At 37.7% G+C, this 13,611-nt stretch overlaps 1 protein-coding gene across 1 annotated transcript in view; it reads left to right on the top strand.

Moving 5' to 3' along the window:
* The window catches only part of LOC149167758 (transportin MOS14-like), a 215,925-nt gene that overhangs the window by 72,058 nt on the left and 130,256 nt on the right, over positions 1-13,611 (top strand). The gene's annotated exons all lie outside the window — the stretch shown is intronic.

The raw sequence follows: 13,611 nt of genomic DNA on the forward strand, positions 1-13,611 counted from the left end.
AGAAAAATAATTTTCAAAGCTAGATCTATGATCATGATATTATCGAAATTGTGTAAGGCTAAAAGATGTGGCAAAGACTGTTTTGAGAACTCATGAAGGTTATTGCAAATTTAAGGTCATGTTATTTGGGTTAACTAATGCCCTTGCCACCTTCCAGGAAACCATGAATGAGCTCTTTAAACTATATCTAGGAAAATTCATACTGGTTTTTCTTTTTTATGAAATTCTATGTACAACAAGACATGGAAGGAACATGCATTTGGGGCAAGTACTTTTTCTCCTAAAAGAAAATTAGTATGCAAAAATATCAAAGTGCACTCTTTCTAAGGAGGAAGATGAGTACCTTTGCCATGTCATATCCAAGGAAGGAGTTAAGGTGGAATCGAATAAAATCAAGCAATCATGGAATAGGCCAAATAATGTATCAAAGCTAAGAGGATTCATAGGATTAGTAGGTTATTACATAAGGTTCATTGAGAATCATGCTCAGATGACAACACCGCTATCTAACTTGTTGAAGAAAAATTCCTTCCAATGGATGAACCAAGTAGAAGAGTGTTTTGAAGCATTTAATTTTGTTTATGTCATCTACACTTTTGTTACCAACACCACGTTTCACAAAACCATTTTTCATAGAATGTGATGCTTCAAGAGTTTGGATAGGTTCAATATTAATGCAAAAATACCATTTGATAGCTTTTGAGAGTTGTAAAGTCAACAAGAGGGAAAGCCTAAAATCTAAATATGATAAAGAGATGATGGCCATTATCCCTGCATTAGCAAGTGGTGACAATACCTTTTAGGGAGTACATTCTCGATATGTACAAATCACAATAGTCTTCAATTATTATTACAATAGGAAATATTATCAATCGAACAACATAACTGGATGGAAAAAAATTGATATGGAAATATAACAAATTAAAGGGGAAAGCTAATGTACTTTTCGATGCATTGTCACAAAAAGATGACTAAATAACAATGTGTGTGACAATAGTGGTGATGTTGGACTTGTTAGATGGAATTCGGGTTGGATATGCCAAGGATTTTAAATCTTATTCCATAATCAACAATTTGGAACAAAATCCAAAATTTGAATGGAAAAGTGACATTTTATGGTACAATAATAGAATTTACCTAATTCCATAATTAAATTTTAAAAGGACATTTTAAGGGAGTCACGTCCACATGTTGGATTTTTTAAAACATATTATAATGCACACCAATCCTTTTATTAGAAGGGGACGAGTAAAGATATTCAAAAAAATTCACTGAATGTGACATGTCAAAGAAATAATAATGAGAATATCATGACACCAAGCTTGCTTCATCCCTTACACATTTCTAACCAAAAATGTGAAGAGATATCAATGGATTTCATTTAATGATTGCTTATGTTTGAATTGAAAGATAGGATTTTTGTTGTGGTTGACAAATTAATTAAATATGCACATTTTATGGCAATAAAAAAATGGATTCAACAAAACAGATTATTGGTGTTTTCTGTAAAAACATCTATAAATTGCATAGTTTTTTGAATGTCATTGTGCAATGTGAGTGATAAGGATCCAAAATTTAAGGGGAGCTTTTGGAAATAATTTTGTAAATAAATCAGAATATCCCTTAATATGAGTTCAACTAAATTGTCAATATATGTTTAGATACTTACCTCCATTATTTTGTGACAAATAATCGAAACAAGTGGTTCCAATGGTTGCATTTAGTAGAATGGTGGTATAATTATACCTACCACACATCTGCCAAAATGACTCCTTTCCAAGCCCTATATGGTTATGAATAGAATGTAAGTTAATTGCACCAATTGACACCAAGGTCTAGGCAATGAAGAATCATCTTGATGAAGAGAAAAATATCATCAAAATATTAAAATAAAATTTAGATACAACTTGTAATAGAATGAAACAAGAAGCAAACCAACATAGATAAGAAAGAAGGTTTGAAGAAGGTGATTGGGTGTTTATAAGTATCCAACCTTACAAGAAACTATCACTTAAACAAAGGAAAAATAATTTGACTCCAAAATTCTATGGTCCTTTTCAAATCAACATAAAAATTAGAGAAGTAGCCTATGGGTTGAAGATACCAAACAACTGTCGCATCCTTAATGTTTTACTTTTGACTTGCCTAAAGAAGGTGTTGGGACAACCCCAACCTATTCAAACAAATATTCTTAACTTTGACAATGAAGGAAGAATAATTTAGAACTAGAAGGAATTCTCGCAACTAAGGAAAATGTGTTACTTTTAAGAACAATCAAAGAATATTTTGTTAAATGGAAAAACCTTTTAGAAGATGTGTCTTGGGAAACATAAAGTTTTTCCAACAATATCCCTTATTACACTTTCTTTGAGGAAAAATCAATTTTAAAGGAGGTGGCAATGTTATAAACACAATTATAGGTATAAATAATAATTAATTAAATTAAATTAAATGAAAATTCAAGGTACATGGACCCTTTCACCTCGTGACCAGTCAATGTTATAAGTAAACCATCATGATAGATTATTGTATCACAAGTAGGTTCTCTCTCTGAAAGAGTTCATATCATATCTTGGTATTCCTTACGATTAGTGCATGTTTATATTTCTTTTTTTGCTTAAGCAAGAGACGTTCCTTCAGTTAACTTAGACAAAAAATATTTACACAGGTTACAAACAGATGCTAAGGTGTGCCTACTCCCCCATAGGGAGAGGGATAAAAACCAAAAAAACCCATAAACTTGCCCTTAGGCCTCCAAAACCAAATTTAACCTACTTTTAAAGCAAAAAGCTGACAAGAGGACCCCAAGTCCGCTCAGCAAAGCCCACAATTTAATTTCGCACACGCTAAAATTAGCCCGCGAAAAAACGTAAAGTTGCACGATCAACGCTGACCGTTGATCTTGTTCTCTTGATCCAACGGTTAGAGTTAATATCGCGCGGTCTACAAGCCCGCTCAATAACACATGATGAGGGTGGTTTGCCAGACCGGTCCCCCACCACGTGTTGATCTCTGAGTGGAATCATTGGCTTTCCTTGGAAACCACTTGTGGTTTTGATTGCTCGCAAAGATAGTGGTTTTGTTCGTGTGGTATTGTTCTTTCGGTCCCACCTACTAGCCCGACCAAGAGTGGCCGTGGATCTGTCCTCTACGGATTTGACGGCCTCAAACCAACTCGCATCCCCCATCCTCTCATGAGTTACCTTGCAGTAATGCTGGTAAGCCTTCATCACCCTACTCCATGCGTCGTCTGCTGAATGGCTTCGCTCATCCTTCTGAGAAACCACTGGCAGGTCCGAAAGCTTCCATTGTGGGTGGCATATCCCTCTCTAATTTTTCCCCCTGTTTGCAATGAACAAGGAAGACTCGTCCTTTCGCATAGCAAGCCTAAGGAGTGAAATTGGTTTTCTGTGCCAATCTTCTCTGTTGTCCCCTTTGTGCAGACCTTCAGAAGTGTCCTCAGAGAATTGATAGTGCATGTTCTCTGAAAAACTGTTTGAGGTTCTCCTAACCATCAGTGACCAATGGTGAGATTCCATCAATTACTCGGTTCTGGTAATACTCTCTATCCTTGAGGGCCCGAGAATAGCATTCCTCCTTCACCCTGTCCTCTGTTACCTCCTCCCACCAGCAGCATAAGTCTGTATGCTTGTTTTGAACCCCCTCATTGGCAAGCCAGTCCATGACCTTGTTGGCTTCCCAACGTACATGCACCAACCGAAGAGTTCTAAGAATTCTTAAATGTGATTGAATTCTTTGGTAGATTTGTAGAAGCCGCCAGTGATTCGAGACTTTCTCCGGTGTTGCTCCAGCATTTATCTGCTTGACCGAGTTTATGACAAATTCCGAGTCAGCCTCTATGATGACATTATAAATGTTGTACTTGAGTAGTATTTCTAGGCATAATTCCATCGCCATGAGCTCTGCCATATTGTTGGTCACTTTCCCAAGATAGCTGTGGAAAATGACCTGTATGTTTCCTTCCTCATCCCTCAAGACCCCACCATAACCTGCTTCTCCTGGATTCCCTTTTGAGGCCCCATCTATGTTGAATTTCAGAAAACCATGAGCAGGGGGGTGCCAAAAAGCCTTTTCTGCTGATTTATTCTTGTTATTCTTTATGGTGCATGGGGGGAGAAAAACCTTCAACTCCAGTTTCTCTAGGATTCTGGCCTCTCTCTGTCCTATGGGTTTTCTAGTGGTGACGCCTCCTAGGAAGTGAACTGTCTCTTTGAGTTGTTTCAGGATTAGATTGAGGATGCTGCTCACCGAACTCCTTTTGTCCTTGAAAATCCTGTTGTTGCGCTCCTTCCAAACATTCCAAATTAAGAACCCTAGAGTTAATGCCTAGGTTGAGTTCATGGTTTCATTGTATGAAAAATTCCTCCTCTAGTTTTTCAGGGTAGCAATGATGTCATTTACATTCCTGTCAGTCTTCTCAAAGACATCTTCCACCTAGTTCCACAGTGTTGCAGTAAATGAACAGCTATTTAGGAGATGATTAGTGGTCTCTTCCTGATGACCACACAGGTGACATCTGGAGGGGCCAACAAAGCCTCTTTTTCTAAGATTATCCCATGTCAGAATCTTGCCCTATTGAACCAGCCACTGAAACAATTTGATTTTCATCCAATGAGGACTAGTCCAGAGTTCTTTCCAAGTCTTATCAGTGCTTGGGAGGTTGAGTCCTGTGTCTATTCGCTTGGCTTCCTTAAGGTTGAAGAGACCGGCCTTGTTCTTTCCCCATCTTAATTGATCATCCAAGGTTGAGGTTAAGATTTTCCTTTTTGCCAGAAGACCATTAAGGGTTGTAGCTTGAGTGTTCAGCCTACCTACATCACTGTAAACTAGTAGTTTCCATATTTGCCATTTCCCATTGTTTCTTAAATGATCCCAATATTCATTTACCCTTCTTAAACCTTTGTTTGGTATTTGTTTGAATATCTACTAATTCCTCACTTCGGAGATTGTCCTCCTGCTGCCAATTATCCTCCCAGAACCAGGCCAGATCTCCATTTCTGATCTCCCAGAAACTATGTTTTTGGACTAGAGCCCTGTTCTCCCAGGCCCTATTCCAAATTTGTGAACCCTTTATTTGTCCTGTCATTCTTATTAGGTTCTTTTCCTGCCAATCCATTGCATACTTTTTCTTCCAAAGTTTTGCCCAGGGGGCCTATATTTCCTTTAGCCATCTCCACCAAATTTTGGCTCCCAGAACCCTGTTAAGAATTCCAGGGTCATGAAGACCCAGGCCACCATGGGATTTTGGCTTACACACCCTTTCCCATGCCACCAGGGCCCATTTCTTCTTTTCTTCCCCTTTTCCCCAAAGGAAGTCTCTTTGGATATTTTGAATCTGAGTGATGACTCCAGTGGGTGCCGGAATGGCTGATAACATATAGATGGGGATGGATTGTAGAATAGCCTTAGTAAGAACTAGCCTTCCTGCTAGATTTAGGGCTCTGTTTGTCCATTTATTGATTTTATCTTTTAGTTTATTTATAACTGGCTCCCAACTATCCTTGTGTGACAATTTATCAGTGAGGGGAACTCCCAAGTACTTTGAGGGTAATAACTCTCTTTGAAAGCCCAAAATTTTGGAAAGATTTCTTTGAATCGATATGTCTGTATTGAAAAAGAAAATTTTTGATTTAGAGAGACTTACCTCTGTGCCCGTTGCCATGGAAAACTCACACAGAATCTTCTTGAAAGCTTTGGCTTCCTTGATTGTAGGTATGCCTTGAAGCATAGTGTCACCAACAAATTGTTGATGTGTCACCGTGCCCCTTCCTTGAGTGAGCCTTAACCCTTGAATTATTCCTTCCTCCTTGGCAGCTCTGATTGCTCTTCCTAACCCTTCCATCATTAAAATAAAAAGGAAAGGAGAAAGAGGATCACCTTGCCTTAGGCCTCTGGTGGGCTTGAAGGTTTTGGAGGGAGCGCCATTGAGAAGGATTGAACAGCTAGTTGTGGTAACAAGTGCCATGACCCATTTAATCCAATTGTAATCAAAGTCGTAGGCTTTTAGTATTGCTCTTATGTACGTCCAGCTAAGTTTATCATAGGCTTTTGCGATATCCAGTTGAATAATCATGCCTGCCTGTTTATTGGTAATGAGTGAATGGACCACCTCATGAGCTTGAATTATATTGTCCAGAATTTGTCTTCCTTCCACATAGCCCGTTTGCTCCTCTGACACTAGGGTTGGGAGGAGTGGTTTGAGACGGTTGGCAATTACCTTTGATATTATTTTGTACACCACATTGCATAATGCTATAGGCCTAAATCTGTCTGGGGAGGTAGCCTTTTCCTGTTTGGGAATTAAGGCTATAAAAGATTCATTTAAAGCCTTCAAGATTGTTTTATCTCTTCTCGAGTCTTCCACAACCTCCAGAATATCATGTTTTACAATTCTCTAGCATGTTTTGAAAAAGTCCACATTGAACCCATCCGGGCCTAGTGCTTTTCCATTGTGCATCTCTGTAATGACTTCCTCCAGTTCCTCCTCTGATACTGGTCTGTTGAGATTATGATTGTCTTCTCTGGAAACCAATTTAGGAATGTACTATGTAATTCTTTTTATATACAGAGATCTATCTTCATTGGTTTCCTCTACAATTCTTTGAAAATTGTGGACAAGAACCTCTTCCATCTCTTCATGAGTGTTCCTTTCTATTCCCCGATGATCAGTAAGTTTCACAATTCTATTGTTGTTTATGTGAGCTATGGTGGATCTGTGAAAGAATTTGGTGTTTCTCTCCCCTTCCTTAATCCATTGTATTCTAGATTTCTGTCTCTAGAATATTTCCTCTTGTAGACATCTATTTTCCCATTCATGCTGAAGTCCTTCTGCCATATCTTTCCTTTCATCTATATATCCTTCTGTGATAAGAATTTGGTTTATTTCCTTTAGTTTCTTAGCCACTTCTCCCTTAGCTTTGAAGATATTACCAAATTCATTTTTATTCCACTCTTTAAGTCTGCTTTTGATATGTTTGAGCCTACAATGTAGAAGGAACATATTTGTGCCTTTAAGGTGCAGCTCCTCTTTCCACCATTTTTCAATGTTTGTTTGGAAATTTGAGTGTGTGAACCAAGCATTCTCGAACCTGAAGGGGCTATTCCTCGGTTTACCAAATAGAGAGGCTTCCAACTATATGGGCCAGTGATCTGAACCACCAAAGGGTAGGATTAGTGCATTCAAACAACCTCCCCTTAATAAGAGTTCTTCTGAAATAATAAATCTATCCAATTTTGAGGCTACTTAGGTAGAGCCCCCCCTCTTGTTATTCCAAGGGAAAATTCCATTGTTGTTTTCCAAATCTACCAGGTTCATATTGGTGAGGAATTGTTGGAAGGCAGCTACATCCCTACCCAGTGTTCTGGTTCCCCCTTTCTTCTCCGATAGTGACTTAATCATGTTAAAATCACCCCCTAAAAACCATGGTAAAGCTAGGTATCGTTTCTTTATATCCTACAGTGTAGTGAGGAGTCGAATTTTGTCATCCATTGGTTGAGGACCATAGATATTGGTGATCATGTAACATTATTTGTCACCCACTGGTTGGATGATCAAGGAAAGGTGGTGTCTGGATGCTTCCGCATCAAGCATACCAAATTTCAGTGCATCCCAAAGAGTGAGAATTCCTTGTTTGCCTTGACCTCAATGTATTCATATTTCTTTAACCATTTGCTATGTTTTTCTCTGATCTTCTCCACTGAGCATTTTGTTTCCTGTATGAACACTATGTCAGGTTTTTCCTCTCTGATTCTATTGCTTAAATTCCTCTGTTTTCTTCTTCTCCACTGAGCATTTTGTTTCGTGTATGAACACTATGTCAGGTTTTTCCTCTCTGATCCTATTGCTTAAATTCCTCTGTTTTCTTCTACTCCCCAGTCCTCTAATGTTCCAGGTTGTGATTTTCATTGAGATGGGTTTTGAATGAGTAACTGGATAGGTCTTTCATCCTACCTGAGTCAATCATGAGTTTACCACATTCCAGCAACAATTCCTTCTGTCTCTTCCTCCCTCTCTTCTTGCCTGGGTTTTTTGTCAGTTTTCCAGTTATTAACCCTATTGAGGAAGCTCCTTTACTTTCCTGGTTATCATGTCCTCCTTTGACTCCTACAACAATTTGTTGTGACTTGTTGAGGAACATCTGTTGTACCTTGTCAACTTCCTCCTGAGGTATGGAGTTTATTCCTTGTTTTCCTCCTTGTTCTTCAAACTTTTCCAACTCTAGGTTCTCCCTTTCCAGGATCTATTGTAAGTCTTGGTCCTCTATGCCACTTTCACTTTGAGTAATTTCATGGTCTTTTTCTATTTCCATGTTGCTCAAAGGTCCTCCATGTATTCATTCTATACCTGTGTAAACTCCATGCTCATCTCTTTTCCTTCCATTTTTCTGCCTGATTCTCTATACTCTCATGATCACCCTCCTCTGTTTCTCTTTCCTCTAAGATCTCAAAATTGTTATGACATTTTGTTGTGTTCTCATTACTTTTGTGTCTTCCTTCCCCCTCCTTTGCCTCTTCCTACCACTTTGGTGAAACCTGAACTATCTTTCTTTTTACTGATGTTTGGGTGTTCCTCCTTTTTGTGAAGAGGACAATCTCTGGATAGGTGTCCATGCTCATGACATCTACGACATCTAAATGGGATATGCTCATAGTCTACTGTTTGCACCCATTCATCGTCATAGACTTCTAGAATGACCTCGTCTAGAAGAGCTCCTGATAGGTCCATATCCACACAAATGCACGCATATGAGGTATACTTTCCTCGCAAAGTTGCCTCTGAGATCTTTAAAAAATGTCCCAATTTATTGCCTATAGCTTTTAAAGACTCTGGCATCCAATAATCTAAAGGTAAGGAGTAGAGTCTGATCCATACTGGTACCGAGGTGAAGGTTTCTCTTTCTGGCACAAAGTTCCTCATCCATGGTCGCGTCTAGAGACCAACTGATGCAAAGAAGTATGGTCCTCCTTCAAAGATCCTATCTCTATCCTCCATGCTTGTGAACACCACTGTGAAAAAGCCTTTGGATCCAAGATGTATATTTATCTCCTCCTTCGGTTTCCAGTTGTATCTTATCCATGTGTACAACGCCTTCTCCGATCGCTAGATTTCCATAAACTTGCATATGATGGCATAGTTTGTCATGTGATCCCTATGCTCTTGCAGAGCTGGGTCATTCAAAACTACCCGCGGTTTAGTATAGGTTTTGGGTTTACAGGGCCCCACCTTGGTTCTGGTCCTTGTCCCCTGACCTCTATCTACCACTTTCTCCTCTTGTTGCTCTTCCTCATGGGTCCCCGGCTCTGCATGGGTTTTGCTGCCTTCTGCCTGCTGCGCTTCAGTGTTTTTTGTCTTGATCTCCAAGAAGTTTGGATGCTTATTCTTGTACCCTACTCTTCCTCTATTTGAGACTACGTTACTGTAGGAGGGAGTGGAACTCCCTCCTCCCTGCACCTCCATGGTCGCCTGTTACCCTCTGTCACTTTCTCTGTCAAACCCTAGAACTTTTCCTCAGTCGCTCCGTCATCCATTTTCTTGTGCATGTTTATATTTCACTATTGCTTATTTTTTGAATTTTATCTATTCCATGCACAAGCATAAAAACAACATGTAATAAATGAAAAAATATAAGGAAAATTAACCCTCACAGTATATATTTCATTTTTTTAATCTATCTTTGTTATATTTGTTATGACAACCTGTCTAGTGGAATATCCATTATAGTTTATAGATCACATTAAAAACAAAGTATTCAATAAAGCCCGTGACAAGACATAATTTCTTTCATAACTTCCATCTCTTCAATCACTTTGATGACATGTGGGGAAAGGGCCTCAAACTAAGGTTGTGTTTGATGCCCATATCATATTTCCCCACGCTCTTGTTGGGGGGGGGGGGGGGGGGGGGGGGTGAATCAGTATTTTCAAAACATTAACCTTTTCAATTTCATATCTTGATTTTTGTATGCGACTTTACTGAAGGTAACCCGCGTGTGTACGTTGTTATTAAGACAACTAGCATATATCTAGTAAACTCACTTTTTAGTTAATTCATCTTCTATTTATCTTAAGTCAGTGCGTCAGTACTTCATTCAACATTATATAAACAATAACCATGTGAAGTAAGAACAAAATAAACCATCAAATATAATCAACACACATGAACACCAGGATTTAAGGTGGAAACCCAATGTGGGAAAAAACCACCATTTTCATCTCTGTCTTCTTTTTAATATAAAGAAAATCTTTTACAATCTTGTGTTGGCGCAGACTCTTACCAGCACACAGGCACCCACCTACAAAATTCTACAACATTCATTCGTTCTCCAGCACCCACTGGAAGGGAGCACCAACCCCCTGATCTCCTTTATGGCACCCATCAGAAGGGAGCTCCAACCCCCTGGTCTGATTTACTAGCTACCATTAGAACGAAGCTTCAACTTACTCATTGAAGGCTCCAACCTTCAACACCTTTGGGGACCACCTGCTACATCACATCACAACTTGTAGGCCATGTATCAAATTTTTAGACTGGACCCACTACCAACATTTAAGCCCAAAACCAATCATCAAAATTGAAACTTATTACTATAACTCAACCATTGAACCAACCAATCACTGAACCAATAGAACCACCTAATCATTGAATCAACTGAAATCCAAATAAAACATCTTAAACAACTAGAACAGTCAGAACATTGTAACCAGAATACCAATCAACATACTGCACATCATAAAAACCAGATTCTATTACTGCAAACACTAATCAACCATATGTCAAAATATGTAAGCTACTTTACATAGCAAACCCGCGTGTGTGCGTGCTTTCAATGAAGCATACCCGCGTACAAATCTCAAATCACTGATTTTTGAAAATTAAACCACTGTCATTCTGAAATAAATATTGAATCATACACAGATCTACTGTATCATTCTGAAACAACCACAGAACCTTCACTGAAATGTAATCACAAACAACAAGTATCTTCAACATACTTCAATCAGTTATTTCATAATCAAAACATCCTTGTTTAAGCCCAGATCATCAAGAAGACTTCATTGATAGACAACAAAAACACATCAAGATTGATTAAACTAATCAAACATCCTTTTCATTAAAACCCTACTTTATGTACGTGCTTTCCTCAAAGCAAACCCTTGTATATGTGCTTTTCAGGAAACAAACTCGCGTATATGCGACTTACCAATATCACACCATGTGTGTGTACGTGCCTTGCAGACTATAAAACCCACTTACATATATGCAATTTCAGAATCAAACCTTCGTTGCAACACATAACTTACATACCCAGATCTTAGCATACACAGAAAAATCATGCATCAAGACACTATCAACACAGATCAAATCACCTCATAATCTAGATTGTCATCTCAGATCTATTGGATCTGATCCATTATAGTTTATAGATCACATTAAAAACAAAGTATTCAATAAAGCCCATGACAAGACATAATTTATTTCATAACTTCCATCTTTTCAATCACTTTGATGACATGTGGGGAAAGGGCCTCAAACTAAGGCTGTGTTTGATGCCCATATCATATTTCCCCATGCTATGAGCAATTCGTACAAATTCTATGTGAAAATCCTTTTTTATGTTCACAACCTTTCCATTTATATTGACCCATAGAAAATGAAGGGCTTTCATAAGCTTAATTAACATGAGGAATATTAGATATCATATCTCCCCACTCTATGAGAAGTTGTACAAATTTCAGATGAAAATTCTTTGTTTATTGGTCCACAACCTTTCCTTTTATATTGTCCCATCGAAAATGAATGGTTTTTCTAAGCTTGCCTAACATAAGGATAGTAGATATGAAAAAACAATGAATTTTAGTGCGGAATTGAAATTTTATGGTTAAGTCATGGTGATAATTATGCATAATATATCTTCTCTTTACGTATTGTATTAAAACATCTTATCCAATACTACAAGCATTATCACATAGAGTTTCCCTGTGCCTACACTCATATTTAATCACAACGATTATTTGACCATAGACCCATTTTAATCACTACTCAAATTTAATCACAACAATTATTTGACCATAGACCCATTTTAATCACTACAAGATCTTCCAAATTATCTTATATCTACTTTTTCCATTTTAATCACAAGATCTCTCAAAAATTATGTTATCTACTTTTTTTTATTATAATAGGAGTGCTCTCCCCATCTCTATGTTGTTGTCGACTTTGCAAATACACATTTAATTCCAATCATAAGGACTCATAAACTTGCCTTAATTGTCTTAGATGATCTCTTTTATTCATAAACATTTTAAAAATTCATGAAATGTGTGCTTCTCATTAAGTCTAGTAACACTTATGTTATTTAAATGGTTAAATCAAAATGGGTTTTGTTCATTTTGCACAAGAGGTGGTATACCATTAGTAATTACATAGTTGTTGATGTTCCAAGAAATAATATATTAGTGATCTATATGTGGGTAGACTTCCATTCTTGAAAAATGCTTCTAGATTTTAGATTGTCAACTTGTTTTCTTATATTCAAGGAAGATCAAAAGTAGTTTTAGATCATGCTCCAAGACCAAAAGCAGTTTTAACAAAGATGGTGTCCACAAAAAATGCCAACATCCCTTGTGATCATCATTGAAGCTACCTCCAATGGATTCATGTACTTGCTAGTGACTTATAATCTTAATCCCATACATAAAACTAAGCACTACCCTAAATTGTAGTTCATGATTTGTTATCTATTGATTGATAAGATAAAATATCAAATTTTTAATTAAAATTAAGTACATAATTATATTGTTACCATTTTAGTCACTTGAATTTATATGTTACAAACACATATTAATGATTCCTATCCTAATTTGTAGTTAATAATTTATTATCATTTTATCTATAAGATAAAATATCAAAATACTAATTAAAATTAAATACACAATTATTTTGTTACCATTTTCAACACTTGAATTTATATGTTGCAAACATGTATTAATGATTCCTTATCTATTTATTGATGAGATGATAGTTTTAGTTTGTATCCCCAATGAGGGTGTTATGAAAGGAGGAGAGGAGTTTGGGACGTTGTGCCCACCACCCTCATTGTGATAACTATGCATTGATGAAGGGCACACACACTTGGTGTTTTGCACGTAGGAGCATACAACCTTCTAGTTGGTGATGAGAATATGAATTGATGGGGATGAAGGTTGAAGGAATTTTCGAATCTGGGAATGGGGGAGTTGGGTGTCACTTGTTGTTTTGTTTCAGCAGTTGTATGGCAAGCACTGGTTGCAAATCTCGGGTAAAGAGGGTGAGTCCCTGGCTTCTGTGGCATAGTAATTCGATAGGTCTTGCTGGGGGTGAGCCCTTGTTTCAGAAGGGAGGCCTGGAGTCTTGAGCCTCCATAATCTAGTTGCCTGGTGAGAGTTTCTTGGCTTGGTCGCGCCTATGTGAGGAGACAACAATTTTTTGTGGGAATTCCTTGTTAACGATTGAAAGTGGTAAGTCCCATGTACTTCTTTTGGTCTCATCTTGTTCAAAAATGATTAGCTTGCATAGTTCTTATGAGAATATAGGAATTTGAGGTTTAGTGT

Source organism: Pinus tabuliformis, chromosome 5_1 (genome assembly GCF_031772625.1).
Source record: "Pinus tabuliformis cultivar Carrire ecotype Pingquan chromosome 5_1, CPIR1, whole genome shotgun sequence".
In the NCBI taxonomy this organism is placed as follows: Eukaryota; Viridiplantae; Streptophyta; class Pinopsida; order Pinales; family Pinaceae; genus Pinus; species Pinus tabuliformis.